Source organism: Ammospiza caudacuta, chromosome 29 (genome assembly GCF_027887145.1).
Source record: "Ammospiza caudacuta isolate bAmmCau1 chromosome 29, bAmmCau1.pri, whole genome shotgun sequence".
In the NCBI taxonomy this organism is placed as follows: Eukaryota; Metazoa; Chordata; class Aves; order Passeriformes; family Passerellidae; genus Ammospiza; species Ammospiza caudacuta.
Window position 1 is genome coordinate 5561133 of NC_080621.1, and position 12389 is coordinate 5573521.

A 12389-nucleotide genomic window follows, 5' to 3' on the forward strand; every position below is an offset into this window, starting at 1 on the left:
GAGGTTAGAAAAGTCTTAGGAAGAAGAAGAAATCTCTTAGGAAAATTCTTAGGAGGCCATTTTTTGTTTTGATAGATGGTATTATGCCCTATGTCAGGAATGCGTTCCACTGGAATATGTTCCTTAGTCTCTTGAGTTGTAGCTTTTGCTAAGTTAGAAGTGGTTTGATGGATGCTGTTGTTGAAATAAAAGGACAGAATGAGTAAATCGAAGTGCTTGTTCTTTTCATTGCCCCGTAGCCATTGATTTGGGGGGAGATCCTGGAGCCCAAAGCCTTTTGGTCCCCAGGATGGTGGTGTGTGTGCGATGTGGGCAGAGGAGAAAGGCGCTGCCTGGGCTGGGAGGGGTGAGGGGACACCAAGCCCTTGTACCTTGCAGCACAAGGCATTTGTTGGATGCAGGACCCCATTCTTTTTTGTCCCCAGTTCTCCTCCTAGAGTGCTGCCTTGGTGCAGATATCATTCTGGAGGATCTCTGGGGGAAGGATTGCTAATCTGGCTTTGCAAATCGGAGCTCCTGGGCCTCCAGAAGAAACACATGTGAGAGCTGGCAGAGCCCCAGCACCTTTGTAATTCATAACATCTGCACTGTTTCCTGGTTGTTCTGTAAGAGCAGGAGAAGCGATAACAGAGTGCAAAAATAAAAATCTGTGCTTTCAAATGAACATTTTAGCTATGTGAAGAAGAAGAACAGATGTCAAATCTAAGCATGAATTGATGTGAGCAAGGACAGACACACCTCTATGCAGAAACAGTTGCCAGCTGCTCTGTTCCTCACACCTGATATCCCCTCCTGCTCAAAAATCCAGGTCCCTGCAGGAATGGCCCTGGGAGTGCAGGAGCCCCAGAGGCCTCCTGCCCTCTTGCAGGTGAGGGGCCTGGGAAGAATAAAGAGCCTCAAATGCATAGAAACAAAATCCCAAAGCCTCCCGTTCCACCAGCCAGATGGGCACTGCAAAACACACAGCCCACACAAACACTGAGCACACAGGATGAGGGAACTACAGAGTCATTTCAAAAATATTTGCACCCCTCACTCTCCTCTCTGCAGAGCTCCTTTCCAAAGTAGAGGAACACTGACTGCTTTTCCAGCAATCAGCTGCTTTCAGAGCCCAGGAACAATTGGCAAAAACAGCTTCTTTCAGGTACTTTAGAGATGTGGCAATTAAAAAAGAATTAAACTGTCATTTCTAACTTGCAGCACAAGAGGGATGTGCAGTTGTGAAATAATTCAGAGCTACTGCTGGCAAAATCCTCTTTTCACCTGTCTGTTGCAAAGAATAAAAGGGCAAGAAGAATTTTTGGCTTTTTTCCCCCTTTCTTTCTTGTAGTTAGTTTCTAGTTATTGATGCATCCCCAAATGCCAGAAGCCAGATGTTTTCCAAACCCCTGGAGAGAGAGATTTAGTGCTTGGTACATGGTTTTTCCAGCCTCACTTGGTGACCAACGACGTTTTGCCAGCAGGACTTCCCTGCTCAAGTGATTCCCATGAAGGGCTCAGAGGTTCCTTTTCTGGTTTATTGCACTGGCTTGAAAGGTCTTTCCAAGGACCTGCTTCCAGTTTGGGGACAGAGCAGAAGAAGGGCTTTCCCCTTGTGCTTTGGTGGCTCAGACCTTTACAAGGGCTCTGCTGCCAGCATTGCCTCCTGCACTTTGGGAGGATATTCCACATTGCTCTGATGTTTCTTGTTCATTTCTTATTCTGCCCTTCGCATGGTCAAAACCTGCTTAAGAGCCAAGCCCCAGTCTCTGACCATCTGGCCACACAGTGCTATTGAAGGCATGTGGATATTTCTATGACAGATAATATAGAAATGTGCTTCTAATAATTGTGCTTTTATTGTTACAGTATTGTAGCTGCCAAGGATGGGGGAACCCAGCTGTATTTTTCACTCTTGCAGTGATCACTGTGTGATCATTACAGGCTGGATGCTGTGTCACAGTCTGCAAACAAAGAAGGAAATTATGTAGGTAAACCTGGGAATATTATTTGTGTTTACATGAACTCCCCTGTGCTGTAGCTATTTTAGAGCTGCTATTACATCTCAATTGACTAAATTGGAGATAAATACACTCTTATCTAGTTATGAATGCCATGTACAGTCTAAAAGACTGTACCAGGTGAAAAACAACACCAGTCTTACGGACTTGGTGCCAGTAGCTGAGGCAGTGTGGTGTCAGTGCCCTGCTTTTCCCATATATTAGCTCTAAGGAAAAAATTTTTTTTTTTTTTGAGGGTGGTAAAATGCTGGCACAGGTTGTCCAGAGAGGATGCCTCATCCCTGGAAACCAGAAACCATGGAAGTCACTGAACCATTCCCTAAGAATCCCTTGCAGCCAAGAGGATGTGTGCTGGAAGCTTGAAGAGAAACAAAATAAATCACTGCTCCTGCTCTCAGGTGGAAAGCACTGGAACAACAATTCCAATAGATCCCTTAATGAGAAAAGGAATTTATTGCTCTCATGATTTCTTCAAGCAGATAAACAAGAAAGCCATTACATGAACTTCAGTAGCACATTGAGCACACTCTGGAAAACAACATTCCCACAGAGCAGGGATGGTTCAGCAGCACACGCTACAAGGAATTTACAAGTGGGCTGCACTCTGGCGCAGAGACCTGTATTAGCTGGTTCAAGGGCTTGCTCCCATTCCAGGCCTGCTCTTTGAAGATGGCTCTAACCTTGCACAGGCCCACAGCAATTTTACTGCTCAAAGCATCTGACAGCTGAAATCATCCAAAAAAAGGACATCATTCTCCTTTCTATTTCCAGATTGTTATCCTAGCAAAAAAAAAAAAAAAAAAAAAAAAAACCAAAAAAAAAAAAAAAAAACCAACCTCTTTGTCTGCTGTTCTGTTGGTGAGAGCTCAGTCCCTGCTCAGTTTCAGTCTGGAAGGAGGAAAAGTGCAGTGGGAGCTCCTTGTTCCAACAGAAACTCCACAAGGTCAGAGGCAGATGAAGCCTCACTTAAAATAAAAGCTGCCTCCTCCAGAGATACCAGTGCCCTTTGCTGGACAAATGATGGATTGCTTGGTGCTCCCTGGTTACATGGGAGACTCCTGCTTCAGGCTTCTCCTTGCCAGGAGAAGACAAGCAGTGGAAGAGGAGGAGGATGGTGTGCAGGGGGGCACAGCAGCAGCTTTTTCTTTCTTCAAAGTGCTGTATCCACACTCCTCAATCATGGACATATTTACCATCAACACCTTTGGTAGCAAAGGTTAACAAATTTACCATCAACATCTTTGTTAACAAAGTAAGAGAACAGTACCAATTGCCAAGGATTGTCTGCTGATTCCAGGTCAGTGAGGGCCTGGAATCTTCAGGGCTGGAGCTATTCTACCTTCTTAGTTTTGAGAACTCATTTCTGTGATGGAAATGAGTTCAGCAGAAGTGATACAGGGAAGCAATAGGAAAATCAGCAAAAAGCAAAGGGTATTCCTATGTTCCATTGTTGACAAATACCATCCAGTGATCAAATCAGGATCCTCTGCCTAGCTCAGGGCTCCAGTCCTGTGTCCTCCAGCTCATGTCCATGGGCTTCCTGTAATGCCCTGGCAATGAGGGCTCTGTGAACATAGTGCCAAAGGAATTGTATCTTCCATGGCCTCCACAGATCCAAATGAGCTAACAGACATTCTGACCCCTCTGGCCGAAGAAAAATGACTTCTGCTGAAAGCAGACCCTTCAAACCCTCCCTAATGCTGCAGAACAGGTCTATCTGCCCCATGTCAGCCACATGTCATGACTGGCTGTGTCTGTTTTAGGATATCACTCACTCTGACTGACACTGTGAGAGGGTCAGGGCATGGGAGAGATTTCCAGACCTTTATGTGAATTATGTGAAGTGCAGAAGTGCTGATCTCTGGATTAAATTAAGCTCCATGGGGCTTCCTGTACCTTGCACAGGAATTGTGGAGGTTTCTTTGAGGCAAGTTCTACACACTTTTCCCAGAAATCATCATACATTTTAATTACTCCTTTCACACATCCAAGAACTTTTTATGCAAGTCAAACTTCCAGGCAAGTGTCTTTAAATAACTTTTTAGTTAAGCTTGGTACTTTTCATTTCACCATTTACTCTTCCCATATAACAGACCTCTGCTCAAAATACTTCCACCATTATGCCAGAGGTACAAATTCCACTGACTGCTAGCACTAAAAAGCAGAATAACTGGATGTTCCCAATTACCATAACTTTCTAAGCAGAACTATCACACAACATAAAGGTGTGCATAAGTGGTGCAGTTTAAATGGATATTAAACCACCGTACAGCAGGAGCATCCCCATACCCAAAGGAAAAGCAGGATGATGAACAGGGGAGATTGGAGCTGATAACTTTAAAATGGGGATTAGAAAATGAGTGTGGAAACTTAATGCATGATAGTCTCTGGAACAGCTTTGTCACTTTGCCGTCTGCCCTCTCTCCAGGTCACTTCAGATGGTGCTGAACAGCACGGTCCCCACAGAGCATCACTGGTGACCTCCCTCTGCAGATCACTCACCCACAGCCAGCCAGGATTCTTTTCGTGCAAAGATCTTTCCTCTCTGAGTAGCTGTACAGCCTTCAGATAAGACTGAGCTGTTGCTAGGGGGCCCCATCAAAGGCCTTTGCAAACCTAAAACTGAACTGGAGCTTCCTGCAGAGGGGAGTTTGGAGAATTCTCACTCAGGGCCCAGCCATCCTAGAACTACAAACACACACAGACCACAGAACACATCCCTTGGGGGCAGGATGCACATCGGTCCCCTTATCTGGAGATTTCTTTGAGGAATGAAGTGGAAACGATCCATTAGTGACACCAATTAGTCTCCCATGTATAATCAACCTAAAGTTTTGCTGTGAACAGTGGTAGATCTTGATCTGAGCCAAGTACCTGACATCAAACACAACAGGACCCACTGTGTGGCACCTGCTCAGCTGCTGCACAGATGGGAGGTGCTGAGCTGCAAATGTACCTTTTTAATTCTATGAAATATGGAAACAAACAGCACAATCAGTACTTTATATTAAATAACCTGGTAATAAATGCAAAGGTACATTACCTTGGAGCTTTACCTTCATTCTGCTGCATAACCTTCCACTGAAAAGGCAGAAAGCCCTAGAAAAAAAATAATGAAATATCGCAGCTGATAAGGAAAAAGGAAGCAAAGAAGCAAAACCTTCTGATGTGGAAAAGAAATTCAGGCTGCAACTTCAGGACAAACTGGATACTTCTACCACAGTGGTTAATAGAAGGTGTAAAGTCATTATTAAGTTTCAAAGTTAAAATCCCATTGCTGACACTGAGGCATTACACATCTCTTGGCAGTTACAGCCCTGGAGGATTTGTCAACACCTGCCCAAGTCTGCCAGGCTAATTCCTAAGGAAATTTTTCTTCACTAACCATTTGAATCTAAATCAAAGTGAAGAGTCTAAGAAACACGTTGGGCAGTACTTGGACACACCACAGGACTTGCTTTTGTTATAGGAAGCTTCCCTATGGGTGAAAACATTTAAATGAAGAAGGTTCCTATAACAATGAGTAGCAAAAGTGGCTTCAATTTGGTCTTTTGCTCTTTGAATTTTGTGTCTTCAAAGATTTCCTTCCACAATACTCAGCTGGTTAGATTACTGTGCATGTTTCCATCAGACACACAAGTGTCACCCCAAGAGCATGCACCACCATAGCCAAAATAAAGCCTTCTCCATTATTAACCCATCACTCAAAAGTGCATAAACTACAGAAACATTCTGAAATACAGCTGGTGACTGTTGTGTTTATTAAGGAACTGGTTTGGAAGTGGAGTTTGGTTTTTTTTTAATAACCAACATGATACTTCCCCTTCCAAATAAAAAGAAGAGTAACAGAAAGAAAAAAACCAGCAAAATACAAGAAGGGACAGAGGGAGAACCCTGGAGCATTCTAACTTAGTGAGTTAACAGATCTCCAAAGCCAGTGTCAAAGAGTCATCACACTCATGAGGGCAGGGCCAATTTATTCAGTGAATTCTCATAACCTCTGCTTGCAGATCCTGCACAAAGCTCGAGTGGATGCATCACCAGTCCAGCAAACAGAGACAGAGCAAGCACATGCGAGTGGTTTCAGTCTCCTCAAGTCTCCCATTTCATTACTCAGGGTTAATTAGATTATTTTCTCATACAAAGCAGTTTAAAACCCAGCAGTGCAATCAAGTTCCAGAGCTCCCTGTGATGCAGCAATGCTGGGCAGTGGGTCTGGACTGGGCAGAGCACACACCATGGTGTGCTTTTCCAGCCCAGCTGAGGAGACCTTGCTCAGGTACAAAGCAACCACAGAGACCCCAAATTAAGGTTTGTCCAACTTGTGTGTGCGCTTGTGCCTCCATAGGATCTCTGACTTGGTGAAGGAATGCCCACAGAAATTACAGGAGTAGGGCTTCTCTCCGGTGTGGATGCGGTGATGGCGCTGCAGCGATGCCAGTCGGGTGAAGGTCCCTCCACACTCCTTGCAGTAGAAGGGCCGTGCCCCAGAGTGAGTCTGCTGGTGCCTCTTGAGCCTGAGCAGCTGCACAAACGCCATGCCACACTCCTGACACTTGTAGGGCTTGTCCTCCCGGTGGATCACCTTGTGCTTGGACAGCAGGTTGGGCTTATCGAAGCCTTTACTGCACGTCGGGCACGCGTAAGTTTTGAAGTCGTCCTCGTGAGACTTTGGGTTTGCAGGAAAAGCCTAATCCAGGCACTCAGCATTGTGCTGCTGGCTGTGGTGCACCACAGACCAGGGGGTCCTGGCCATGCCACTGGCCAGGATCACCATGGAGTGCTCGATCTTGTGCACATTGCGTGGGTGCCTCCAGACGTCGGCCGTGCGGATGAAGGCCTTGTCACACTCGGGGCACTTGTGCAGCCTCTCACTGGAGTGGATCAGCTGTGCTTTTGGCGCAGATGGGACAGCGGTAGGAGTTCTCCAGCAGGTGAGCTCGCCTGTGCTCCTGCAGCTCACTCATGCTGTGGAAAGAGGAGCCACACTTCTTGCATCGATAGGGCAGAGCATCCTCGGGGACAGGCTCCAGCTCCTCACCAAGCACATCTCCCAGAGCGGTGCTTCCGTTGTCCTTGCGGAGTTTTGTTATCATCCGTGGTTTCCTGGGGTGCTCAGAGGAACAGTGATCTAAATCCTCATCCTCTCTCTGCAGGTGGAAGCTGGTGCTGGAGGGGGGGATCTCCCCAGCTGGGCTCTCACCTTGTTTCTGGCAGTAGGTGGCACAGGTTTCTTTGTCTCCACAGAAAAGCTCCTGCTTTCCTGCAGGTCCAGCAGAGTTTCCAGGAGGACTGCAGGAGTAATTCATGTCCACCTCCTTCTGTGGCCTACAGCTGTGGCCCACCTGCTCTGCGGCCTTTCTCGGATAATTTGAATTCTTCCGCTCTGTGACACAAATGTTATTATCACTCACATCCATCCTCTGAGGCAAACACTGTGTTCTTATAAGTTAAAACTCTAGCTCATCATCACCCAGAACTTTGTGTCCTTTATGGTAAGTCCATCTCATTCTCAGCTCTTCTGACAGTGCTCCCTAGAAAATAAAACACCTGTTTCATCAGTGATTCTTCTGATATTATAAATTTAGAATAGCAAAGGTATTTTTCTGATTCAAAGAAAGGGACAGACTATTAGATATGTAAAAGAAACAGAATCATCTACTATTAGATATGTAGAAAATACACATTCAGCACATAAAGCATAGACAATGTTCAATAAAGTTAAATCCACTATCATCAGCCAGCCTTCACTACCAAATATAAATTGGTAATTCCAATTTTAAATTTTCCTAAAGATGAGAAATTACAGTATCCCAGAATGGTTTGGGTTGCCAGGGACCTTAAAGACCATCTTATTCCAGCCCCCTTGCCATGGGCAGAACACTTTCCACTATCCCAGGCTGCTCCAAGCCCCATCCAGCCTGGCCTTGAACACTTCCAGGGATGGGGCAGCCACAGCTTCTCTGGGCCCCCTGTGGCAGGGCCTCACCACCTTCACAGTAAAGAATTTCTTCCTAATAACTAATCTAAATGTCTCCTCTTTTAGTTTAAAATTTTTTCCCTTTGTTCTATCTGTGTAAAATGTTGTTCTACTTTCCTGTAAAATCCATTTAAGTACTGGAAGGTGGGATAAGACATCTCTGAATATAAGCATACATATTAATGAACACATATATGTAAAAACATAAATATTTCTGTATTTCCACGTGTACATAAATGTAAAACTTGCCTATTTAGTTTCGGCAGGCTTATCAAGTGCAGTGATCAAGGCAGTGCAGCGATGGGCATTAAGTGAAAGATCTTATTCACATTGTGCTGCTCCATCAGCAGCACAAGCCACGCTTTCTTCCAAAACAATCTGGATTAGTCCTCATTAGTCACTGCCTGGAACAGCGTGGCTCGACTCACCCCCACTCCAGTCATTCCCGACAATTTAATAAGGAGCTGCTAACAGGAGTATTCCTCACCTCCAGCCCTCCAGCTGAGCTGCCGATGCCTTTGGGGCGGGAAAACTTTCCAAGGGATGCTGGCGCTGCCTGGCTTAAGAGAACTCCGTAACCACGGCTAGGAGTGTGGAAACCACGGCGTGGACTGAAAAACAGTAATATCAACAATAAATACATACACATACATATATATTAAAAAATAGGAAATTTTTTTGTTGTTCCAGGCAGTGTGACCCCCCCCCCCCCCCCAACTTTTCCTGGGTGCCCATTCCCTGTTCCCCGGCCCTACCTGGGCTCTGCGGGTCCCGGTGCGGCCCCGCGCATCCCCCGCGCATCCCCCGCGCCGGCGCGGAGCCCGCGGCAGCGGCACCGGCGCAGCGGCGCCTCGGCCGGGCTGGAGCTGCCAGCAGCGGGGCGGGACCGGACACCGCGTCCGCCCCCCGGTCACTGTGTCCCCTCCCCGGCCACTGTGTTCCCAACCCGGCCACCGTGTCCCCTCCTCGGCCACCGCGTCCCCTCCCCGGTCACCGTGTCCCCTCCCCGGTCACCGCGTCCCCTCCCCGGCCACCGCTCCCCGCCCGGCTCCGCGGCCGGGCCCTTCCCACCGCCCCGGCTCGGCGGATCCCGGTGCTCCAGGAGCCTGTTCATGGAATCATGGAATGGTATGGCTTGGAATGTCGTCTCGTTCCAGCCCTCTGCCACGGGCAGGGACATCTTTCTCTAGACCAGGGTGCTCCAAGCCCCATCCAGTCTGGCCGTGGACATTTCCAGGGATCCAGGGGCAGCCACAGATTCTCTGGGCAGCCTGTACCAAGGCCTGCCCACTCTCACAGGGAAAAAAATACACCCAACATCTAATCTAAATCTACTCTCTTTCAATTTCAACCCATTTTCCTTTGTCCTGTTACTCCAGCTCTTGCCTTGTCTTTCTTGTAGGCTCCCTTTGGGTACTGCAAGGCCACAATTAGGTCTTCCTAAAAGCTGAATACTCCCAGTTCTCTTGGCCTTTCCTCACAGCAGAGGTGTTCCATCCCTCTGATCACCTTGGTGCCCTCCTCTGGACTCACCCAAACAGGTTCAGTACCCTTCCTGTCCCTCAGCTCCAGCCCACAGCAATTCATGGAGTGTCCCCTGTGCCCTTCACCATGGCAATAACTGTGCATCCATCTTCCTGCAGGAGTGTGGCATGGATTGAGTCCCTCTCACACCCTGCCTTGTCAGAAGAAAGCAGCTCTGCCCCTGTCAGGAGCGATCAATCCATCTCCCAGGACTGTGTCCCACTTCCTAAGAGAAAAGTCTTTGCACACAAAAGGACATTCAGCATCTTCAGCAATGCCTCACCAGGGCCTTTCACAGTGGCACCAGTTCTTGGGAACTCCTTTGTCAACCATCCAAGGATCCCACCTGCCTTTGCCAAAGCCACAGCAGGATCATGGTCCACAGCTGAAACCACTCTTTGTGTAATCTCATGGAGATTGGTCCAGCTTTAAACCCAACTCTGGGAAAAAAACCCAGAGCAAGCCCAGCTTTGCACTGCCTTTTCCTAGCAAAACTCCTCCAGCTTTGGGAAATGGGCTCCACAATTAGCAGCAAATACAGAACTGAAATGACAAATGAACAAGATTGTGCATTGCCAGCATCCACACACACAAAAACCAGCTGTAATCCTCAAGGAGAAGGCTGAAAACTAATTGAATTACCCACTTCCTTGCAATATATGATTCCTATTAAAATTACATTATTGGTGTTTTGTGCCTGCCCTACATTCATATTCCCAACACACACGTTTGTGGACGCCAAATCCTTTTTATTTATGCTACCTCACTTTTATGTGCCTTAAATGTGAAGAGTCTGTCAGGACAGATGAGGATCTGTAATGTATTTGCCAGTTAGATCTACTCTGGAGTAATTTCTTAATTCAAATTTTCGGTTAAATTCACGAAAATGGAACTCGTGGCTCCCATTGCTCTCACAATGGGAGCTTAATACATTTTGTGAAGGGTTTAACATCACATTCCATCAAATTTGAATTTCTTTATAGGCCATAGAGTTTTCTGACATCTGGCTACTCTGTTTTAGGAGTGCCATAAACACTTTAAACATCTGAGAGCTTCAGACTTTTCTATGTAAAACAAGAAAAAGAAAATTCTAAGCAATGTTTCTTCTAAGAAGGAGCTGAATCAAGAGGGATTTCACTGATATTTGGCTGAAGTTTGAGCTTTTAACTCCCAGGGGCAATCTGGGCCCCCTTCAGCCCACTGAACTTAAGCATGCAGTGCCTTTTGAGGACACTGAATTTTGAAAGGACACCCACACAGGACCCTAAGAACTCAATTAAAAGAAGGTTCAGCATGTCTGGTGCAGGGAATTGTTTCACTCTATCCAGCTCCATCCTGTTACCCTAACACACATTTTCCTGACGTTTGCCAGGATCTTCCACATCTTAGAGTCCAGTGATCTGGCATCTCATGAATGAGGCATTTAGAAGGAACACTGAAAAAAACCAAGTTCTGACTACACCTGTTGGATAAAGCTTTTTTCTGACTCAGATGGGGTAACGGAGTTTTTAAAACACTTTTATTCTATTTTTTGTTTCATGTGAAGAGTGAGATAGTATAGATGTCATAATTTGCACTATTATAATCAGAAGCCAACTATTTCTTAATTATAAGGTACTATAAGTGCTTTTTGGCTTATTAGCTTTTGTTACACTATGTTGTAAATGCTTTAAAGCTAATAATCTAAAATTACTCTTTGTGGGTATTGCTATAATGTACTTTTTATTTTTTATTTTTTAAGTATTTAGTCTTATTTGTTAAGGTTATCATTTGAAACTTGTTTTTAGTTTAATTTCTCAACAATATCTGTCTTGTTCTGTGGCATTTCTAACTCAGCATTTCTTATCTCAAGATTTGCATACAGATGCACACTATGTGAGCTTTCTGTCAGGTTTTGAGAATTCTCTAAAAATCCATTTCCCACATACACCAAAAGCCAGACAGAGGTCCAAAATGCAGAATCAGGCTGTAAAGAACATGGAAAAATGAACAGGAACAAACCAAGCAAGGGCTGTAAGAAGCAGGCTGGTTGAGGAATAACTTCCTGGCATGCTTTAGATCCCCAAACTTGCATTTTCCTCTGCACATATTGATGGAGACTCAGCAAATTCTAGGCAAAAACTGCTATCTGATTCTGCAAATACACCTGGCTGGAGATCCAGGACTGTAAATGAGCCTGCCAGGGAATAACCTGGCCCTTCTGGTGCTGGATGAGAGGTGCCTGTGCAAGAACATCCTCATCTGTGGGCTCCTGGCTGAGATTTGGAGGAGCTGCATCTCTGATCTGGGGTCTGGAAACCCCAAAAATGCATCCATGAGCTTGCTGAAGAGTTAAAGGTGAAATCTCTACCTGGGCTCTGCACTTACTGGTTTATTGTTCTAAAGAATTCCTAGATTGGCTGAGAACAGCATTTAATAATCTATTCAATAACCATTCAGCACTAAGGATTTTTACTGCAGTTCTTCATGAAGTTTATATGAGAAGCCTGTAGTGGTGTCCCAGGAAATCACAAACTCTCGGTCAGTTCTTTTTCTTCCTCTTTTTCATGCCCTTGCTCGGAGCAGAAAGGAGGAGCAAAGTGATCCAGAGTGGTCCTTTCCAATCTGAACCATTCTGGAATTTAAAATGGGAACTGACCGAGCAGCTCTGGCTGCACGGGGCCACGCCAAAACCCTGCAGGAGGGATTTCCCCATCCTGTCCCACCCAAAACCCTGCAAGGTCTGGGATCAGCCGCTGTCACACCCAGGGATCAGCCCCTGTCACATCCCCAGCAGGGCGGGCACAGCTGGGGACAGCCTCTGTCACACCTCCAAAGTGACTGACACTCCCAGGGACGTCCTTTGTCACACCCCCGGTGTGACAGACACGGACAGGGACATCCCC

General features: G+C 46.1%; 2 pseudogenes; one reads left to right on the plus strand and one right to left on the minus strand.

Annotated features, from left to right (window-relative positions):
* The window catches only part of LOC131569230 (zinc finger protein 850-like), a 337185-nt pseudogene that overhangs the window by 104881 nt on the left and 219915 nt on the right, over positions 1–12389 (plus strand).
* On the minus strand, positions 5971–8594 carry LOC131569109 (zinc finger protein 551-like; annotated as a pseudogene).